General features: G+C 37.7%; 1 protein-coding gene across 1 annotated transcript in view; it reads right to left on the reverse strand.

Moving 5' to 3' along the window:
• The window catches only part of lingo1a (leucine rich repeat and Ig domain containing 1a), an 80,105-nt gene that overhangs the window by 37,298 nt on the left and 18,846 nt on the right, over window positions 1-23,961 (reverse strand). Inside the window, exon 2 of the mRNA XM_056239207.1 lies at window positions 387-527. The gene's annotated coding sequence lies outside the window, so the exon portion shown is untranslated. The remainder of the gene's footprint in view (window positions 1-386; window positions 528-23,961) is intronic.

The following is a 23,961-nucleotide window of genomic DNA, read 5'->3' on the forward strand; positions in this document are numbered from 1 at the left end:
TGTGGGTGCTCAGTGGGCGTGTCGTCTGAAGCCGATACGTGTCAGTGGGAGTGTTTGTTCTGCTCTGGCTGGGTTAGTGGGTGCGGGACACATTTGGATGTCTCCTGGTGGCCCTTAACGTTCAGACCAACCCCTGTAAACTCCTACAGAAGCTGCTGTCTGTCAGATACCCTGACATCACTCACCGCGCGCACAGACTGTCAACGCGGCACCTCTTTTATTCCGAAATCAACTCTATTTCTTTTCTGGCACATTGGCTTTAATATGATTTAAAGTGTAGCTGCAGGAGACGGCAGTATACTGAGGAAAAATACCATGCCAGCACTTACATAACATCACAGAAACACAAATCACTCGCTCTGCAAGAGAGGCTGAGTTGTACTCACGGGCAGTAAACGCTTCTCTGCTCTTTAGGACGGAGGCTGGTTCACAGGGAATCGCACAGGAGATGGAGACACGTTCCCTCCCAGGTCCACATTCCCCTTGTCTTAATGTCTCCTCGGTGGAAAATCCCACAACAGATGAAACTACAATGAGAAAAACAAAGCAGAAGAGAAGATTTCAGAACTAATGGGACAATAGCACTTGGGTGCATTTTATTGGATTGTACCAAATTTGCCTCGGTGCCTTTGAATATATATTTCATTTATTAGCCGCATTTGCTAAGCCAGCCATCACTATTGGTACTATTGCTCAAACTGAGGGTTTGGGATTTGAACTGGGGTATTGAAATTTGAAACATATCTCAACCTGCACCCTACAGACATGATTGATATCTCAAATTAAAGGTGTGTTATTATTACTTTCCAAAGTTATTGGACGTTTCTTCAACTATGGACACTTTTTGTTACTGTGGACTTACAGTCTTAAAACACTTTTCACACTCTCATTAGCTTAATTTGTTTACTAAGAATGTCCTATTAGTGAATAAAAGAATTCTCCTGTGATGAATTGTCTTTTTGTTTTGTTCCAAAAATGTTAAAAATGTAATTTTATAATGGTGTTATTTCCACCAAATCTTATTTTGATGGTCCCATTTGAACATTCAATTGACTACAAGTAACTTTGCAACTACATGTCGACTTATTCTAACCCTACCAGTCTACTAATACTCTACTAACACTCTAATGAGAGTTAGTAGGGACATGTATGCAACGTTATTTATAGGCAACAGAATGTGTTAAAGGGACCATCAAAATAAAGTGAAACCCATTTCTGTAACAAAATGTTTGACTACTTTCCCTTCCTAAGGCTATTTCACAGCTAGCATGTTTTGGACAAAATGTCATCTTGATTGGAAATGATACACAATAAACATTCTGTTCACAAGTGATATTTACCTTCATTTTACTTTGTTTTCGTTACATATAACATGTCTCACATTTATCTCAAACTCTGTTGCCTCCTACCTTTTAAAAAAGAAAAGAAAAAGAGATGAATGGGGGCTAAGGGTGTGTTCACACTTGTAGTTGGTTTGCAAAACAACAACAACAACAACAACAAAAAAAACATTTAGTCCTGGTCAGCTTAGCGCTCACATTGGCATTTTAACACCGAACCTAAAAACACTGAACTTAAAGGCATAGGGATACGTTCACGACCTGATTGGTCGGCTTTTATTACGTATATTTCAGTATGTCGCAGCCTTAGCAACTACTAACCACACAATGACCCCAAACAGCAGTCATAATAAAGTCCCTAAAGAAATATTCCTTTATTAACACTTCCACCACGTATATTTTAAATGGAACTACATTACATGGCTGCGGCAGTTGTGACCGTTCCTCAAGGTTTAACAGCACTCAGTATATTTTAAATGAGACCTGCAGTATTATAACTCATAACCCTTCCGTTTGATTGGCTCTGCTGTGAGCGTTCACCGTTACTGATTGCCTCCGCCGGGAGGGTCTCTTTGTCTCCTCTTGGCCACACAATTAGAGTTTTCCCATCTCTGATTGGGCGCGAGGTGCGACCGCAGGGCGTAATACAGGATTCTCACACACACTGCGAGACCACCCTTCGTTTTCAGAGCCAATTTCCCACTGCGGCTTCATCTCCACCTGAATCCCACCAGCACACATCATCAAAGACACTTCCTGTATTACAGCATTGCACTGGGGGTATTTTTAATAGCCCTGAATGTGCAGAATTTATAGAACACGGAGGCTTGTTTATTACAATTTGTCAAGATATCATTATGTTCTCCACTGTGGTTTAACTTCAAAATACCAAATTGGAATATTCCACTAATGTATGTGCAATCTATAGAGTTAGGCTCTCCCAAATGACAATTTAATGTTTTTATGTGTGAAACCAAAACGCCTATTTAGCTTCACAAGCAACCAGCACAAGCCTGGACCTCGAAATTCATATTAAGTTCAACAGGGCATCAATATCTCACGCTCAGCTGCTGAAAGTAAATCTCATGACACTGAGAAGTACAGCTTTCTTTTAGTAAACAAATAGCTGTTGGACAAAAACACTGTCTAACACTAAAGTTAATAAAAATACACGCTGCTTAAAAACAGAAAACTGTGTTAGCAAGACAGCAGTCACAGCCAAAATCATCTATAAAAATAGCCTGACTGGGTTTGAGAGAACAAAAGCAGGACCGGATTAACCATATGGGAACTTGGGCACATACCCACTGGCACCACGTTCAGAAGGGCAACATGGAAGGACAGAAAAATGTGAAATCGATGGATAGACGTACAACATGCGGACAAAATATATATATCATGGCCACGAATTAAGAGATTCTTCCCTCTATGTAGTGAATCATGGCCACGATTTACGAACTTGTTTCATCGTTTTAGTTTAATAGTGGCCACAAATTAATAAATCTTTCCCACAACTTAATTAATTAATTAATAAATAAATTCGTTTTAGTAAATCATTGCCACGTTGAACTTATTTGTTATAAAAATGATTACAACGCGGCCACGATTTAGTAAAAAGATGGAACAAATTCTCAATGACAGGAACGTTTTTCTTTTGCGTTTTTCGAATACAAACAAAAATGTTGTCAAAACAATCACGGATCCACGAAAACAACTAGAAAACGCTGTATTCTGCAGCCAGGCCAGTAGTTGGCGATGTCACTTTGTAAAGAAACACAACGCACCTATAAACTGAACACGTAATGAATGACGTCACAATTTTCACAAATTCGCATTTTGTAGTTTACATGGAGACGATAACGGTATTTTTGTGTAAATTGTGTAAATGAACGGCCAAATCACATAAAAAGATTTTTGTTTTTATGAACGGGCCATTAGGGTAACTAAAGGTACTGGGGTTGCGGTGCCACCGGCATGGGCCCGTCATCGCTGCTCGCAGCTATATCCTTAATTCGTGGCCACAATTTTCTAAAACAAGGGAGTGAATTGAAGGAATGAATTCTTAATTCGTGGCCACTATATATTCATATTCGTTCATCAGCTGGATAAAATCGTTCTGAAAGTGATTCCAACAATATCGTTTCTCTGTGCCGTTTTATTGTTATATTATAGCTGTGGTGTGAACTATGCTATTCTTTAATATTTAGATTTTTTTTTAGAACTATATATTTTATCGTCATCTTTATAGTTATCGTCCTTGGTGTGAAGGGCTTTAACTCTAGAAGATAGATTATTAGTTGAGATTAGTAGGGTCTTTTTCTCAAGATGATAGTCATACAGCAAAGAAATTGAATTTTTTTCAAAATCTAGTTATATTAAGATTAGCTATTTAGATAACCCAAATATATTTAGATTGGAAAACTATTTTAAAAATGGCCAAAAATAAAAGGAAATATAAATAACTAAAACTTATAATATATGCAAATCTATTTTTTCAAATCTATATTAGCGATTTTTGGCAATTTTTTAAATAAATATTTTGAAATATATCTCATTGCATAGTAAAAAACCTGAAATATTAAAACGATTTTTTTTCTCTTTCAAGTGAAGACTAAATTTGACTCTTTAAAAGGAGCGTGAAAATTACAGCTCTGATTGGAGTCCAAAGAGAACAAAGGCTTTTGCTTTGCAATCAACCATTGGAGTCTGACAGAATAACTTCTTTTTAAAGAAACAATCCTTCTTAAAGCCACAACAGAAGGATCCGGCCCTAAAATATCCTGCTCTCCATATCCCGATGTGGAAATGAACCTGTGACCCGCAATAAGATCAAAGAAGCAATTACTGACTCATAAATTTACTTGTTTGCTGTGCCGAAAAGTCGAGTGGCATGCTAAGAGCCAAACCATGATCTCTGGATATTGGAAAAGCAATCAAACGGAAGTCTAATTAATGAGCTTTTGAGTTATTGCTCAACTTGACACGAATCCTCACGGGAAAGGAGTTTAATCTAATGCTGAGATAAGTCATAAACATTCTTACAGACAGAAGATGCTCTCTGATCAGTCGGCACAGAGACGATTAAACGCATCAGGATATCAGATGTTTTAGGAGTTGGAAATTAAAGCTCTTAAATTCTTCTTAGCCAGAATGCACGCGAGGCCCCAATAACTTTTCGTGACGACAACCAAGAAGTCAAAATAGCTTTAGCTAGAGCAGATGTCAAGATTTTCTATGAATAACAACTTAAAGTGGCAACACTTTACATTAAGGTTCCATTTGTTAACATAAGTTAACTACACTGTCCGGCCAAAAAAAGGTTGCTGTTTGGATTTAAATAGGGAAATGCTTAAGAGTCTATGATTGGATCATTATTGCAGTGATTATTATGTTTCTAGCATGTTATATGTTTGGCAACAGTTCTTCTAACCCTAATTAATGAAGTGTGTAGCTTTTCATTTCTTAAACAGTCATGTAGGAAGACACAACATGATATTCCAGGATAACAATGTCAAGATTCATCAGACTCACAGTGTGAAAGAATGGTTGTGAGGAGCTTGAAGAATCATTTTCAGTTTTTTCACACATGAAATGAATGCATCTGTTAATATTATTAAAGCTAACATGAATTAACGTTGAACAGTTGTATTTTCACTTACTGAAGTTACTCATTGTTAGCTCATCTTAGTTAATGCATGGACCAATGTTAACTAATGGAAACTTATGGTAAAGTGACTTCCGAAGACTTGAAATATAATGCACGAGACGTTTGGACTAATTTGATGATGCTTATGAAAAGTCCTATAGGGTTTGAAACGAGGGTGAGTACATGATAACAAGAATATTAACTGCATGGTCCCTTTAAAAACGCACAAACAGACACCCACCCACTGTAAACCCAACACATCCTCATTGATCTATTTGACTGGATCTCTTTTAATTACTTAACAGCATTACAAGCATTTCTGATCTCCCGGCTGTCCCGTGTGTCACGCACGGGGGAGAGTGATTACCCCACACCGAGCGCCATTTAAAGGCTGCTGGAATGAAATGACACAATTGAGAGGTACGCCGCAATATTTCGGCTTTCCACTGCAAATGAGATCCTGTTAAAATACTGGGGAGAATTTAATTCCCCATCATTCCAGTTAATGGCCGCCGGCATTTTGTGGTAGGGCACATATGAGAATTACTCCATTCTTCTTCCACAGTTATGGCCATCTATCAGTCCAAGCATAATTATTCCCTGGGCGCCAGAAAGCTGACAGGCCTATTGCCTGTTCGCTCTCCATACAATGGAGTCTAATCTTGTTGGTGAGATGTGTGGCAAGGCGGACCTCAGATTCTGGCACACATGAATAGAATGGGGCGGGACTGGAGGCGGGGCTTACAGACAATCAGGGGATTGTTAATTGTACTGTCAGGCTATGTGGGTGGAAGCATACTATTAAGAGTTCTCATTCATCTCAATGGTATGTGCTCGGCTATCACCTGAGCTGTAAATGTGGCTAAAGGCCCTGATATACTTCAAGCGAAAGCGAAGAACGAACTGCTATGACCTAGTCTAGAAATCTAGACGCACCCTAGCGGCAGCAAAAATTATTTTGCAGCAAAGTGTGGTCTAGCAACTCTCTGTTGGTTTTTCGAGCTGGAAAAACCAAACTCTGGTCAGGCCAATCACATCGTGTATAGAGTTGGTGGGCGGGCTCAACAATGACGGCAGAGTCAGAGATGTGACGGTTCCGCGTGATTTCCATAGGTGATTTCCCTGGTAACGTTACTTGAAAACAAAGAAGATGCTGCTGGCGAACACCGGCCTTTCGAATCGGATTTGGCCGCGACTCTGGAGGACTTGGAGTTAAGAGAACGTAACTTAAGTCATTCTTAAAAAAGGAAGATGTGTTCGGAGTTTTGACGATCGGATACGGCAAAAGTTTAATATATCAACTAGCTGGTTCACTGGTGGAAAAACGCATGGGACTCACACAGCCACAGCCGTTCGTTGCTCTGGTTGGTTGTAGCGCTGTCCTATTGCGTGCCGAGGGATATTGAAAGACAACCGTTTATCCCGCCCCTCGGATTGAGGTATGCCAATTGTGAGTTCCCAGACCTAACATCTTGATGTAGGTCTGGCTTGCCAGGCTAGCTATGACCTCATTTCGAACAAAATCAGGCCACAACGAAGTTTGTTTGGAGCTCGTTTTGGGAGTTCGAAACAGCTTGCCAAAGCGACGTTCCGGAAAAGTTCGCTACGGCTGGAAACACCTTTGTACTACCATTGGTCCGTGGCGATTACATAGTAGGTAGGTGTGCGCAGAGGCTCCGCCTTCTTTCACGTGGACATTTTTATGTTCATTTCTCTTGTTCAGTCCGTCGAGGTCGGGACGTCCGCGGATAACAACATGAACGCACTGGAGAGCTGCTTTGTGGTAGAAAATGAAGTTGTACTTCTGATTAAATGAGACACTGACACTGTTATTCATGTTTAATACAGTAAAGCTGCTTGATTTTAAGCAATCTATTATATAAAGGTCTACATAAATAAATGTGATGTGACTTTACTAGAATGCCGAGATCTCGTGCAAACATATACTTGCATGTTGCAATGATCAGAAGCTTTTCTTATGCTTTATTAAAATGCTTGCTGTTTTCTCAGTTTGGTTGTGTGTTTATTTTGTTATTGAGTGGAAAGTGCGCAGCACACATTTACATATTCATCTAATTGTCTCTCTTTCAGCAGTGTGGGCGCGTCGGATGTTCGATAACAGTATATCGCTGGTCACGTATTTCGAACTTCGTTTTACCCCTAAACGAAGAAAGAAAAAGTACTTTGCCGTGAGAATATCGGGGCCTTAATCAGTCTGGAGACACAGGAAATGATGTCATGACAACGCCAATTGGCGTATAACACAATCCCATCCTGTGTTGTGACGTCAAAAGCAGAAAAGTCCATTTCATGTTTTCAAGGCCCCTCGAAGATTTGTACCAAAACTATTAAAAACTTAAACTTTAAAAAAACTTATGTTTCCTTTACATCTAACCGTTAAGTACCATCCATCCGTCCATCCTTTAAACTACTGAAAACCTTCAAACTTCAAGCTTTTAAAACTATTTCAATCTTAAATTCCTATTTCAAACTATTTTAATATTTCAGACTTGGCTTTCCTAAGCCAACATGAAAGACTGTCTACAAACTTTACTATTTATTTCATTACATTACATTATTTTATTTATTGCAAGCATTTTGAACGGCTAAAACAAGCAGAAGCAAGGTGCTGAAAACAGCCAGACAGGGATGAGATGATTAGGGCGGGGCTGGTGGGCGGGGCTTAGCACTGAAGCAGGGGCTGGTGGGCGGAGCTAAGAGTCAAGGAAGTGTGAGTAACAACAGCAGCGTGTCTGAAGGCAGAACTCGCTGGCCTCTTGCCCTCCTCCTCCAGGCAGAAACATTTCTATTCACAGCTGACTTCAACTCCCTCTGAACACCTGCCTTAGCGTGGCTGTGTTCAGGGGAAAAATGACATCCTCTACAGTTACCGAAAAACTCTGAAATCTTTCTCCTTGACAGGAGCCCTGCTGTGCTCTTTGCTCTCACGCTCGTCTGTTTGAAGGTCCACATTTTACATTCTCAAAGGGCATTTATTGTGTGTGACACCTTTCCAAAGATTCTGTCAAGATTCTCTGTCAGGGTATTTTACATGAAATACATTTCTATAAGACTTGATCAAACTCACCACTGCAATTACGCTGTTGATGACTCTATTAAAGAGACGACAGATGATTCAGGAAGTCTGTTTTCAAACATTAGTTTACTAAAGAAGGGTGCTTTCACATTAGACCTTTATGTGTGGAGGCCATTTCATCTTCAGAATTTGGTTGGTTTGAAAACTTTTTTTTTTTAAATCGGGTGCAGTTCGGTTTTAACCCTTGAAAAGTATATGACGCCAAATCAGTAAATCAATGGTTCAATCTATAGATTCTGAATGCGAGATTAGTTTAAGTGAATCAGTTCGTTCAACTTAATTGAATTTGATTGTCTTATGCATTTAAGAAAATCGATTCGTTCAGGTGCAATATGTAACATTTCAATGTCTCATTTATTTTAGTGAATCAATTTGTTCAAGTTCAAACCGAAATGATGCACTGAATCTTCTCACAAAAATCGGTGTGTGGTATTTTGCCTTTTTTAAATAGCAAAATGTTCAGTAAATACATTTTAATTAGTTAATTCTATTTATTACATTTTAATTAGTGTACATTTACCTGTTTGAATTGTGATCAGCTTGGCAAACTACAGTTTTAAAGCAGTTTCCTCAGCAGTGTCACAAATCTTTTGTGTTCAGATGAAAATACATAGACTCTGACATCAACAAAACAACATTTTTCCATTCTTACAGTAATCATACTTCGGGTTTATTCCTGTAAGGAAGTTATTTCTGGTAATTTACTTGTACCAAAAGTCTGATTTTGACCATATTAACTAATATAAATGGAACATGGAGTTCTGCTCTAGAGCTGAACACAATAGACACAGTGTTTCCTGACGCTGTAGCGGTAAAGCAGCGGTAATGAGTTCTAAGGAGACATGAATCGAAACCTCACACTAGGCCACCCAAAACACATCCCCAACAGCGGGCAGAGAAATAACCATTACTTGCAATCCAACCAGCAGTGATGAGTGATGATTGAATTTAGTTTGTTCTGGATGTTTTAATGTGTAAAGAATGTGATGTGTCACATTGGATCTTGTGTGGATGTTTATATCAGTTATATAGAGGCCTTCAAGAGCTCAATTTTATCTATGTGCAACTGTAATAAAGCACATTTATCTAAATGAAAACTGCTGCAAATGTAGGAGACAGAAATAGTATTTGAGTGGATGTGTGTGTGTATATATATACATACACACACACACACACACACACACACACACACACACATATATATATATATATATATATATAGAGAGAGAGATAGATAGATAGACAACTAGAGAAACGAGAGAGAATATATATATATATACACTCACCTAAAGGATTATTAAGAACACCTTTCAATTTCTCATTAATGCAATTATCTAATCAACCAATTGCATGGCAGTTGCTTCAATGCATTTAGGGGTGTGGTCCTGGTCAAGACAATCTCCTGAACTCCAAACTGAATGTCAGAATGGGAAAGAAAGGTGATTTAAGCAATTTTGAGCGTGGCATGGTTGTTGGTGCCAGACGGGCCGGTCTGAGTATTTCACAATCTGCTCAGTTACAGGGATTTTCACGCACAGCCATTTCTAGGGTTTACAAAGAATGGTGTGAAAAGGGAAAAACATCCAGTATGCGGCAGTCCTGTGGGCGAAAATGCCTTGTTGATGCTAGAGGTCAGAGGAGAATGGGCCGACTGATTCAAGCTGATAGAAGAGCAACTTTGACTGAAATAACCACTCGTTACAACCGAGGTATGCAGCAAAGCATTTGTGAAGCCACAACACGCACAACATTGAGGCGGATGGGCTACAACAGCAGGAGACCCCACCGGGTACCACTCATCTCCACTACAAATAGGAAAAAGAAGCTACAATTTGCAAGATCTCACCAAAATTGGACAGTTGAAGACTGGAAAAATGTTGCCTGGTCTGATGAGTCTCGATTTCTGTTGAGACATTCAGATGGTAGAGTCAGAATTTGGCGTAAACAGAATGAGAACATGGATCCATCATGCCTTACCACTGTGCAGGCTGGTGGTGGTGGTGGTGTAATGGTGGGGGGGATGTTTTCTTGGCACACTTTAGGCCCCTTAGTGCCAATTGGGCATCGTTTAAATGCCACGGCCTACCTGAGCATTGTTTCTGACCATGTCCATCCCTTTATGGCCACCATGTACCCATCCTCTGATGGCTCCTTTCAGCAGGATAATGCACCATGTCACAAAGCTCGAATCATTTCAAATTGGTTTCTTGAACATGACAATGAGTTCACTGTACTAAAATGGCCCCCACAGTCACCAGATCTCAACCCAATAGAGCATCTTTGCTATCCTATCAATATGGGCCAACATTTCTAAACAATGCTTTCAGCACCTTGTTGAATCAATGCCATGTAGAGTTAAGGCAGTAATTAGTATGGTGTTCCTAATAATCCTTTAGGTGAGTGTATATATATAGCCTATAAGAGAGACACCAACTTTCTATATATATACACATTTAAAGGTACATAAAACGTAAAAGAAGATACACATACAAAGGTTTGCGAAAGTTGCGCTTTAAACTTTTGCTCTTTCACACTTGTAGGCATTTGCTGAGAATACTGAGAATTTCAGACAGGCAGGTACAATCAATTGTGCTTTCGTAAATCCAATTCACTGAATTCATTGAGTTCAAACTCAGCCAGCTCTTTCCACACCATTTAAGGCAAATCTTATGGCTTTCTATCCATCAAATGCTCTATCAAAGCTTTCTCTAGCATATAAACGGCCTCATTCAACCAACAGCAACTAATCAAATACTCAGCTGGGCTTCCGCTTAAACTTGAGATGTTTTATCAAATCTGTAGATGTGCATCAGCCACCGACTGTCTGGGTATCACGACACCTAATGACAGACAAGAAGTATTGTACACAGAACCACAACATTCATTTCCAACTTATAATTCAGAATTCAAGTGGCATAGAACATTAAAAGTACTTCTGTTTTTCAATGGCAACTGGCCTTGATGACTTATTCATTAAAGAAAACGACGGCGTAAGAGATGGAAGCGCCTGAATACCCCAAAAACTTTACAAAGTGCTTGTAATCTGATGACCTCAGATTCTGAATCTTCTCTACACTTCCACTGTGAATAAAAAACCCCTTCAGCAGACGTCTGGATAACAAGATCTTCGATTTAAAGTGTGCAATCAGGGTGTGAGAAATCTTTTCCTTCAAGCCATGGGGGAAAAGCGGGAAACAAACAGCAGATCTGTGCACAGTGTGTAGGACTGGTTATGGTTCACAGCATGTTGATGGAGCAAGTTTTATTTAACTGGACCAGCATGACAAATCTGTCCCAGTTCAGTGTCCAGTCATACGGTTTTAATTCCTTTAGAGTGTGTGTTTAGGAGTGTGTATTGAGTCGTCATAAATCTGGTTGTGTAGACGACACAACCTTCACTGCTGACCGCAGATAAGCAGAACATTTGAGCTGAGGGGGATGAAACCAAGGCCCTGTTTAAACCTGGTATTAAGATGCGTTTTGGTCGATTGGATCATAAGTAGACGAGGTAGAAACATTCCCGTTTACACCTGGAGTTTTAATCCGTCTCTTTTGCCCCCTTTCGATCACTTCTGTCCTGATTTCTTCGAGGGGAGGGTCTATGGCCAGGTAAATGTATGTTTTTTTCAGATTTTCCGATAAGCTTGCGCAATTTGCATATAAACGCACCAAAGACGACATAAAACTACTTCGACTACTTCTGCTGGTCTAGGTGGTGGAGTAGTGAGTTTGACGTGTAATTAAACTTGAGGTTCTGTGGGGTGCGGACTGGATCGATTCCATTCCTAGAGCTTCCGAAGAAATCTTTGGGGTGTGGACTGATGGGGCAGTGAACCCGAGGTTACCCCGTGAGTCAGTCCTAGAGCTACTCCTGTCCGATTTTAGGGGAAAATCGGGTCTATTGGAGACGTCCAATAGATTTCTTAGGCGCGCTGAAAGAACACCACAGACACAGTGTAATCAGCATGGAAAAAACTCAGAGTAAAACTGGGCAGTGGGAGCTGTGAAAAATATGATACACCGGTGTTTTGCCAGATGAGAAGTTTATCTATGTAAATTCTTTTTACTCTTTTAATTCCTTTTATAACTGTATCATCTTTATATCTTTTTTAAATTCTTTTATAACTGTTAAGATACCGAAAATGAATACTGATTACCCCTAACTAGTTGGTCAAATTAGTTCTTAAGACACATTTTTAACATAGCCAACAAGTTTATGCAACTGGCCCCTGTTCTCAATTCTGAAATGTGGAGACAACTAAATACAGATTCTTTTGGAACTCTAGAATACTCAAATGTTTCAATTTGGATTCATTCTAAAAACGACAATTTCTCCAATGGTTGACTCTACAGTACATCAGCCTGGATTTCCAACTCTGAACTCTCTCTTTGAAATCTCTCCTGAACTCTAGATCTGTAAACTTCTCAGATAGCTGGTTCTAACTCTAGTATTCACCAAAAGATTAAGCCTAGATCCATTCAGAACTCTAGCTTCATTCATAGATTCATTCATTGTCTCTAGATTCATTTTGAAGTCTAGAATTCTCAAGAACTGTAGAATTTTCAAACGTTCAACTCAAGATTCATTTAGAACTTTTAGAGTTCCTAGACAGTGATGGATTAACTAACATTCAGATTCACACTCACAGGAATGGCTTTCCACAGCCAAAAAAAAGAAGAAGAAATTCATCCTATCTCTGAATGATTAATTAGGCCAGAAGATATTTTATAACAAATGCAGCGATTCTGAGGACTGAGTTGTGCTCAGCAGCAGATGGCACGAGCTGCTGAAGGTTTTATCATGAATATGAACAATAAAAACGCTTAAAGAAGGACTTTAACTCCACTCGCCAGCAGAACGCGCTGAGAGTACAGCAAAGTGGCTTTTTCCTCTTTCCTCCAGACGAATGAGCAGTTAGAATGAAACAACTCATTGGGCTAATCAAGAATGAGAGAGAAGAATGAGAGGAGAATGGAAGCCCCAAGAACCTCCTTCATCAAAGTCCAGTTTGCACCATGAGCCCATGGAAATGACGCTATATTAGCCAAGCTCACTCTGACTTTCTGAAAGAAACAAACCATATCTAAAATAAAACCATATAATGTCATGTTTAGATAAATTAAACATAAAGGTGGTATAGGTATAATCTATATGTAAACTGTTATGCTTCATGATTGTCTATAGTTGATGTAGCTCTTCTAGTTGAAAATGAAATGGTAGTTGAGGTCAGACTAACATACATCTCATATTTCATTTGATCATGATATGATTTGAATCTGTGTTTGAACAGAAGCTCAGCAGTGAATCGGCGCTGTATGAATACCCTTATCGATGCCCTGGAAGTGAAGACTGAGGATTGTGAGCCGTAAAGGGCCGGCAGCGCTGACAGCGGGCAAATAACGGCTCAGTCCAGCCATCACCCCCCGAGATAAGAGCTGCCATTCAGAGAGACTGACATACCAAAGAGTGCGAGTTCAGCCATTCTAGTGCCCTCAATCGCACAAAAGACTTCATTTATCATTCTTAACGCTCTTAACAACCTTCAGACCAGTGGATCAGGACGCTTAAGGAGAACCACAGACAAACCTCACGAAAGTAGTGCAGCTTAATTATTAAACATGCAAATATTTTTGGAAGTGGCATTGAAATAGCTAAAGGATCCCATTTAACAAAAAATAATACAATATAAAATCCTAAGATTTATATAATAATGATAAGAACAATAATAACAATAATAATTAGTTATAAAATATATACATTTTTAGATTTAATTATCATAATTATTATTATTAAAATTCAATCTAAAAATGTTCATTTGATTTAAAATGTAATATAATATAATATAATTATCATGAAAAAAGTAAGTCGTGATAACGAAAAAACAGCTTTTGTTGTGTCGAGATCACGAGAAAGAAAAATAATAATAATCCATGGCCTCTTAGGGCTTCCGTAATAATATAATATAATATTATATTATATAAATTTTAGACTAACAAGCCTTAAAATCTGAAGCAGCATGTGAGTTTGTGTTTGTGATAGTGTATAAGTGTTTTAAAAACTGTAATTCCGTGCTTGATCTGAGACTCTCGTTTTCTGCTGCATGGTTGTAAGCCACAAAATAGCTCTAAAATGCTTTTTAAATAGGCTACGCTGTGTGTACCAGCCACACACCGTGTTTTTCAAGCACACAAACAAACGAAGGGCTGAAGAGCCGAGAGAACAGCTGGGAAATGTTCTTTTTTTCACCCAAATGTCCTTCAGAACACAGCGGCTTTCAACACCACCGCAGCAGGAAAGCGATTGCAGAGTCTGCGTCAAATCAGAACATCCATTCATCACAAGCCGCGATGCTGAACACCCTGCTCTGCTCTTAACGTCCAGAAAGACAGAGAAATACAACCAACATCTCCACAATCACACACAAGAGCAGCAACACACGCCAGCGTGGGGCAGTCATGGCCTAATGGTTAGAGTCAGACTGGTAACCTAAAGGTTTCGGGTTCGATTCTCAATACCATCAGGAAATGACTGACCCAATTGCTTCCCGGGCACCACAGCAAAATGTCTGCACTTTGCAGTATGTGTGTTCACTACTCACTACTCCTAATATGTGTGCACTTGCTTGGATGGGTTAAATGCAGAGGACAAATTGGTATGGGTTACCATCAGGGCTTGACATTAACACCCACCAAATGCGTGTAACAGTGGAGTGTAACGCAGTCACTCCTACTCGGCACTTTGGCAGGTTGAATTTTATATACAATACTGTATTTAAATTTTTCAATTGTATCCTTTTAGGTATCTGAAATAATAAACTTAATGAAATGTAGTGTTGCCAAAGATTTTTTTGATGCATACCGATACTAAAATATCTGAAACGCTTCCAATACAAATTTTCCACAGGACAGATACACGATACCAGCTGCTCTCTCTCTCTCTCTCTCTCTCTCTCTCTCTCTCTCTCTCTCTCTCTCTCTCTCTCTCTCTCTCTCTCTCTCTCTCTCTCTCTCTCTCTCTCTCTCTCTCTCTCTCTCTCTCTCTCTCTCTCTCTCTCTCTCTCTCTCTCTCTCTCTCTCTCTCTCTCTCTCTCTCTCTCTCTCTCTCTCTCTCTCTCTCTCATCTCTCCGACAGCAAGTGACACACAAACCCGCCTCTCCTCACTCACTCGTTTCATTTGCTCCGGATGAATATTGTTGGTGTTACAGGGCTTGAATTTCAGAGTGGGATAACGCGTAATTTTACTCATTCCCGCAGATTTGATGCTCACACCCAAAGTGTGCGCAAATAAAGCCGTCTCTCACTACTACATTGAGTTCGTTTTTGCTTCTTATTGCTCTTAAACAATCAAATATTCAAAATAATGTCAAAATGCCGGTCTTGGCGAGTATTCGTGTAAACACAGTCATGTACACATGTAATGTTTTAAGTGAACGTAAACAGTTGAGAAAGAAAACGCATGTGTAAAAGTGTAATGGATCAGTGTGTCAGGTCTTAAAGTGACAGCAGCCTAATAAACCTGCTGGCAAATTAAGAGATAATATTAAAAATCTCTATATGGCAGTTTTTGGCCAGTGAAAATGCTGAGTGGCTCGTAACATTGGAAAACCACTAGCCACAGTGGCTGGTGAGCAAAAAAAAGTCAAATTTCAAGCCCTGGTTACCATACCACACTTTTCACTTCACTTTCACAGAAGAATATTTAGATCTTCTGCCATGTAAATGCTCATTACAAACAAATACATGTGCAAAAAAGCATCACCAAAATCATTTACTCACCCTCATGTTGTTTCAAACCTGTATGATGGAACACATTCGGTGGATATTTGAAGATATCCTAGTCACTCTTTCTTAATACTATTAAAGTGAACCGGAGCTGTCAATGCTTAATAATCTACATAAAAGTATTCTATACAAATTGTACACAAGACTTCAGAAGTAATACGGAGATTTAAGTCATGGAAAATCTTTGGCTCTCCTCGGCATGTTCATGAAAGAAGTAGCGGTGTCTGATTCGTAAATGAATCGTTTGAGTCTGATCTTTTAAATGAATCATTTAATCATGTTCACACAACCCACATTAATGATTTGTTCATGAATCAAACTGAACAATAATTGAGTTCAACTCACTCAATGATCCACTCATGGGTTGATCGCTCATGGAAGATTATCAGTGAATAACAACTTAAATTATGGTCTGTCATCACACAAAGCTATCATATCACATCAGAATACATAGCGAGCAAGACTGCTTTTATGGTGCTTTATAATATTATTTTTTTGTTGCTTCTAGACAGCCATGTACAGATTCTTCAAAATTCTCCTTTCGTGTTTAATGGAAGAATAAAAATAACTCAGGTCTGTAACAACATGAGTGTAAGTAAATAATTATAATTGCATTTGTTTTAACTCCTTCTGTCACCTCAGTCACTCAATAAACATGAAAATCAATGGAATTGTCAACCGCAGCACAAACTATTGAGTGGATTGAACAAATAACAACATTCAGGTGGTGTCTCACTATCCGCCTCAGAACAACTAGATGTTGGTCTGTTTTCATCAGTCACACTCACTGCCGAAGAATGGACGACTAAACGAATGCCTCTGACAACAAATATCATAATGCAACATAGTATTATGGAAATGTGGTGGCTTGCCATTTTTAAGCACTGTCGGGATAAACCGTAGAATTTATTTGAGCCTTTCTGAGCATCAATAACACTGAACAAGATGTTATCTGTAATGAATTCCCCTGATGGAACATTATCTTCCTTAATTACAGCAAACAGAACCTGTTCGTCAACAGAGGAGCATGTTTTCCTTCTCCTACAAAGGAAATGAGCGGCGAGTTTCCAACAGTAGTGCTCTATTTATGGACTGAACATCATTTTTGTCCTCAAAAATAATTCGTCCCAGTTGAATCAGTGGAGGTCAAGTATGTATCAAGTGCGTTTGTGTAAAATAATCACATCCATCATTCATTTTTCTGGCCTCTAAATGTGGTGGGTGGATCTAAATCAAGCCCCCAGGCCATGGAAAGCTCTCAGGACCAAACGCCACAGATCCTGGTCATTTCCATAAGCCTGATATCCAAAATTAGATTTCACGGGCCAAGGTCAGTTATGTTAATACATCAGCGAAGGCGACTGATGGAGGAACACCGCTTTAAAAAGACCATGAGCGTACGTGTCTTGGACACGTGTTTCCTTTTTTCCGAAATGCGCAGGAGTTTTGGTTTATTCTGATCAGCAAATCCCAGTATATCAGACAGCGGAGTGTAATCTGCGCATCATGAAGTCAGCAGTCGTGTTTGACCTTCATACACACTCTGAGCATCAATTATCCAGGCTGCTATTGATTTTTCTGCTGCGCTGCTCTGCTCTCTAATGCTGTCAGGAGCGTCTGAAGAAATCATCTGCTCCACGCTCAGCAAACGGCCTCAGTTCTTCACCCAATTATCACTAGACCAACAGAATTAGACCCGTTCATACTCCATTGATCATATTCAATTAAAATTATTATAAACCCTACCGATTTCAACAGATTTAGACTCTAAATATAATCAATAAGTATAATGAAAATTCTTAGAAATTAGAAGAGCTCAACAAAAATGGGCCTACTCATACTTAATTGATCATATTTCATTAAAATGATAATATAAACCCTACAGATTTCAATGGAATTACACTTAAATATAAGCAATAACTTGACTTAGTCATACTTAATTGATCATATTTCATTAAAATGATAATATAAACCACAGATTTCAATGGAATTACACTTAAATATAAGCAATAAATATAATTGAATTCCTTAGAAGGTATACAGACTTCAACAGGAATTGACTTAGTCATACTTAATTGATCATATTTAATTCAAATTATTATAAAATCTACCGATTTCAACAGATTTAGACACTAAATATAATCAATAAGTATAATGAAAATTCTTAGAAATTAGAAGAACTCAACAAAAATGGGCTTACTCATACTTAATTGATCATATTTAATTAAAATGATAATATAAACCCTACAGATTTCAATGGAATTACAGTTAAATATAAGCAATAACTTGACTTAGTCATACTTAATTGATCATATTTAATTAAAATTATTATAAAAATCTACTGATTCGAACAGAATTAGACTTGAATATTTTAACTAAATATAATTATAACTCTAGGAAAATACTAATATTAAAATGATAATATAAACCCTACATATTTCATAAGATTTAGACTTTAAAAATAATCAATAAGTATGAATACAATTCTTAAAAAATATAAGAACTCAACAAAAAAGGGCCTACATTTACTTAATTGATCCTATTTAATTAAAATTATTATGAACCTCACAGATTTTAACAGAATTGATATAGAATTCAACAGAGATTGACTTAATCATACTTAACTGATCATATAAAATTTAAATCATTATAACATCTACAGGTTTCAACAGAATTAGACTTTGAACATAATCAATAAATTATATATTTTTAATTATTGTAAAATAGTCAGAATTCAACAAAAATTTACTTAGTCATACTTACTTTTATGAAATCATTATAAAACCTACATATTTCAAGATAACTAGACTTTAAATATAAAAAGTCAAGTATGAATAGATTTCACATTCTTGGGAAAATATACAGAATTCAACAAAAAATTATTAATATTTTATTTTAAAAAAACATATCATAATTGACCTTATTTCATTAAAATGATTAAGATTTTAACTGTAAATATAATCAATCAAGTATAGTTAAAATTCTTAGAAAATATACAGAATTCAACAATTAGACTATCATACTTCACTGATTATATTTGATTGTATGTAAAATGTAAAATCTTGGTTTGAAATACGGACTTTGTGACATCATCCGATAAGTTTCAGAGGATGAGCAAGTTATTACATTCTGATGGAAAAAAAAAATGACAAAGATAAACAATCTTTCCTCTGGAAAAACACGCACCAGTGATGTACATTAAAGTAAATGGGGTCAGTTTTGATTTCACGTTGATGTTAACATACAATTGCCTGTCTCCAACATACTTCTTTTACTCCATTATTGGGTTTTGAGCGTGTTAAGGAGACAGAATGTTTACCCAGCAGGCAGTGCAGCCCATAAAAATCACTTTATATTCCTTAGAGCCCATTGTTTTGAAGGTAGACATGCTGTTGTGTGTTCACGCTCTAGAGGTTTATATTTATCTCAATATTTCATGTTTCTCTCTGCATGGAAGCCACCATTTTAAACCAGAGTCTTCTATATGACTCTGCAGACGCATGTAAGCAAGAAATGCCTTCCTGCTGTCTAAAATGTCTTCTGTTTGTGGTGTAAACAGCTCTGCTGTCAGGTAAACATTTCAAGCTCTGCCATGAAGACAGCTGAAAAACATTTCCCACAATCAGAAGAGCCAAATCTCTTGTTTCGTCTCATTTTCTCTCACCTCGTCTCATCTCGGGACAGTTTTCTTCCATGTTACTGGCCTCGCAAAAAAGCACAGTGCAGTATTATAGTGCAGTGATGGTACTTTGATATATACTATGGTATTTACATATTACTCATAGGTACTTTAAAGAAAACCATTGTATATACATAACACGTACTTGTGAGAACCATTTTTTTTTCTCCCTAAAAAGCAATTTCACATATAAATTTGTCAATGAGCATATGTGTGTGTACTTCCTGGAGCATTTTCATTAGCGCACTGTGGGATTTTACAGCCAATAGACTGCCCTCCGTCTCTCTGCTGTTGCCGTGGAAACCAGGGGAGAACATGAGGGGGGTACATGGGAAATGAATTTATATCTCTCAGCTCTAGGATCACTAACTGATCTGCTGCTCAGATCGGAATTAAACTCTCACTAGGCATTAAGAGTGGTGCAGCGGATCAGAGAGAGAGATGAGAAAGAAATGAGACAATCCTATTGTATATGTTGACCAAAAGAACTTAATTTGATGCATAATCCACTGTGATCGAATCTTGCTCATAGGCAAGACAAATCCCAAATGATACGTCTTTAATATCTCGATTGTTTCTCCTAGAGAGCGATGACATTAAATGGAGTGCAAATGGAGGCTCAAGTCTCCTGATTATTCTTCTAGTGTTCTCGAATGTCTCCTTCAGCTTTGCCAAGATACTGATGTCTGCAATTGAAAGTCAATGATTTTAATATGAACATTTCTCATCGAATTCTTCCAAGATCAAATTATTAGTAAATTATTCAAAACTTTGCTCGCTGGCTGTTTGTGCTTCAGACATGAATGATATCTCTATTTGTTTGGCTTGTAATGTGCTATGACTTTCCTAAGCGAACAAACTTACAATTTTTGTCTGACCGAGAATAAAAAAAAAGTTTAGTCTATGATAGAGATAGCCAGTAACACCCTAGCAACCACAGCAGCAAAAAATGACACAGAACACTTTAGCGACAGAATTTTAGCACCCTAGCAACCACTCAGAGAACCTTAGCAACTGTAGAGAAGCACACTAAAAACCACTCAGAACACCTTAACAATGGAATTGTAGCACCCTAGCAACCACTTAGATTACCTTAGCAACTGGAGAAAGAAGCACACCAACAACCCCTCAGAACAATTTAGCAATAGAATTGTAGCACCCTAGCAACCACTTGGAGTACCTTATCAACTGTAGAGAAGCAGACTAATAACCCCTCAGAACACCTTAACAATGGAATTGTAGCACCCTAGCAACCACTAAAGGTACCGTAGCAACTGTAGAGAGAAGCACACCAACAACCCCTCAGAACACCTTAACAATGGAATTGTAGCACTCTAGCAACCACTTAGAGTACCGTAGCAACTGTAGAGAAGCACACTAACAACCCCTCAGAATTCAATTTAGCAATAGAATTGTAGCACCCTAGCAACAACTTGGAGTAACTTATCAACTGTAGAGAAGCAGACTAATAACCCCTCAGAACACAATAATAATAAAACTTATTTAAAAAATACAATGCCTTCTGCATTTTTGTTTTGCTTTTCCCTCCATTGTACCGAAATCGTACCGAACCGTGATGTCTGAACCGAGGTATGAACCGAACCGTGACTTCTGTGTACCGTTCCACCCCTAATATATATATATATATATATATATATATATATATATATATATATATATATTCATGCTCGCATACAGTACATACACTATATATATTACACACACACACACATTTACAAACTTTTAATTTAGATGCGATTCATCAATTCGACAGCACTAGTAAAAATTTAATTTAATTTAATTTTTGTAAACAAACAGAGATGTTTCTCCTTTAACATTTTAGGTCTTCAGAGAGCTACTGACATATAATGTAGCTGAACATGTGAGGATCTTCTGCCCAGCAGTGAAGCTGCAGAGAACATCAGGGTGTGTCAGAAAGGATTGATCACTCAACTGGGCTTGAGGAACCAGTACAAACCACTCGGCCTCATGATCCGAGGATGCACTTTACCAGATACATCCGCTCTAATTCTATTGATATTCATGTGCTGGACACACAGGATGAAGAAAACCATATAAACTCAGGGATGATTGCAGCGGATCAATGTAGAACAAGATCATTATCGCCGTATTCAACAACCTTGAGAGCCACAACACCGTGGCGCACTAAAGCAATCCTCGTAAATTGTTAATGCTTCCAACCTTTATAATACACAAACAGCTGAATGACATCAGAGATGAAGGAAAGGAAATACAGAAGATCATTCCGGTGGAAGCATGAGGATGTGTGTGCGCGTAAGAAGACTTAAGTCTTGCACTTTCCTGTGAGGTCGTGTCTCATACACACCAATTACACGTGGTGCCCACACTCTGAGCTTTCTATTCAGATGGGCTTGGTATTAATCACCAAACTAACAAATCTACTCCCACCCTTTCAGCTTCGACGCCCCCTCTTAAAGACACAGTGCACCAACAGAAACAGCTCCACATCTGTGCTTAACTGAGCTCATTTAATTCCACCAATCACGGCGCTAATGATAACAGTTGTTGACAATGCTTCCGGCACCTTAACTTTACATTTAATGTGTATAATTAAGAGAAGCCCCAACATTCCTGACAGCAAGAAAATCTGCGAATTCCTCTCAGAGATGATATAAACGTGTGAACACTGTTGAAGTAATGAAGTAATTGTTTGCCAGTTTTCGAAACTATAGTGTTAATCTCAACAAAAATATTCATAAATGAAGTTTTCTTTTGTCAATTATAACAAAGGTAAGATGAAAAATGTGCATCACTGTCATAAATAAAGGATTTTAATTAGAAATACCATTGATGAAAATATGAGACAAGAAAATAAACCACAATATATATATATATATATATATATATATATATATATATATACATACTGTATAACCAAAACTTCTAAATCTAAATCCTCTGAAGTTTTAAACGTCATAAGAATTAAACCTACATCCTACACCTGTAAAACACTTAAGGCGTACAACCTAAATCCTGAAGACAAAATCTAATCCTAAACCCATAGCTACTTAATTTTAAACCCTTAATCCTTAACTCTAAACTTCAGCATCCTAAAACTGAAACTCCAAAGCCTTCAACATAAACCCTTAAAACTAAAGCTAATTCTAAAACTTAACATCTTAAATCTAAACCGCAATCCTAAACCCTTAACTCCAAAGCAAGCCTATAAATGAAGACTAAATCCATAAAGCCATAATCTTTAACGAAATCCTAAAATTCTGGTACTGTTGGCTCTTCTTGCCATGTTCTTCATTTGTAAGTCACTTTGGATAAAAGCATCTACTAAATAACAATATAAATCCTAAACTATAAATCATACAACCCAAACCCCGAGGACTAAACCCTTAATATTAAACTCTAAACCATAAAATCCAAAGCCTTCAAATGGGAAAAAACCCTGTTAGTTGATATCCAAATCCTGAACTCTTTAACTCTATGGGTACGTTTACATGACAACGATATGCTTAAAACGGAGAAGTTTTCCCTTTGAGTTTTCCGCGTACAGACGACACCATTGTCAAAACGATCCCCATTCACACGAAAACGACTAAAAACGCTGTATTCTGCTGCCAGGCCATTAGAAGGCGATGAAACACTATAGACTGAACACGTTATACGCATGTGCATGATGTCATCGTCTTCAGAGATTTGCATTTTTGTCATTTACGCGGAGACCGTTTTCAAAAACTTGCACTTTGAAACCCGTTTTCAGAGGTTTGCGTTTTCAGGCACCCAAAACGCCGTTGTCGTGTAAATGAAAAATGAACGGCCAAAAAACATAAACAGTTTTATGTTTTTAGTTGAAAACGGTGTCGTGTAAACGGCACCTTAATCCTAAAAACAACATTTAACTCCTAAAACTTGGAACACAAACTAGGGCTGTCAAATGATTAATCGTGATTAATCACATCCAAAATAAAAGTTTTTTTTACATATTATATGTGGGTGCACTGTGTATAATTATTTTATATATATATATATAAATACACACACATGCTTGTATATATTTAAGAAATATTTTCATGCATATACTGCATATATAAATATTTTATATATAAATAATATTTTTTTCTTAAATATACATGCATGTGTGTGTATTTATATATATACAAAATAATTATACACAGTGCACCCACATATATTATGTAAAAAAAAACTTTTATTTTGGATGTGATTAATCGTGATTAATCATTTGACAGGCCTAACACAAACCCTTAGTAACTTAGTTTAGGTTTTAAACTAAAACTAATGTCTTAACTCTAAACCTCAATCCTAAACCTTGAAGACCAAATCTAATCACTTACTGTAAATCTAAATGTATATCCTGACTTTAACCCTAAACTATAATTGTTTCACACTACACTCCAAAGCCTA

Source organism: Rhinichthys klamathensis, unplaced genomic scaffold (genome assembly GCF_029890125.1).
Source record: "Rhinichthys klamathensis goyatoka isolate OS25496 unplaced genomic scaffold, OSU_Roscu_1.1 h1tg000557l_1, whole genome shotgun sequence".
NCBI classification, from domain to species: domain Eukaryota; kingdom Metazoa; phylum Chordata; class Actinopteri; order Cypriniformes; family Leuciscidae; genus Rhinichthys; species Rhinichthys klamathensis.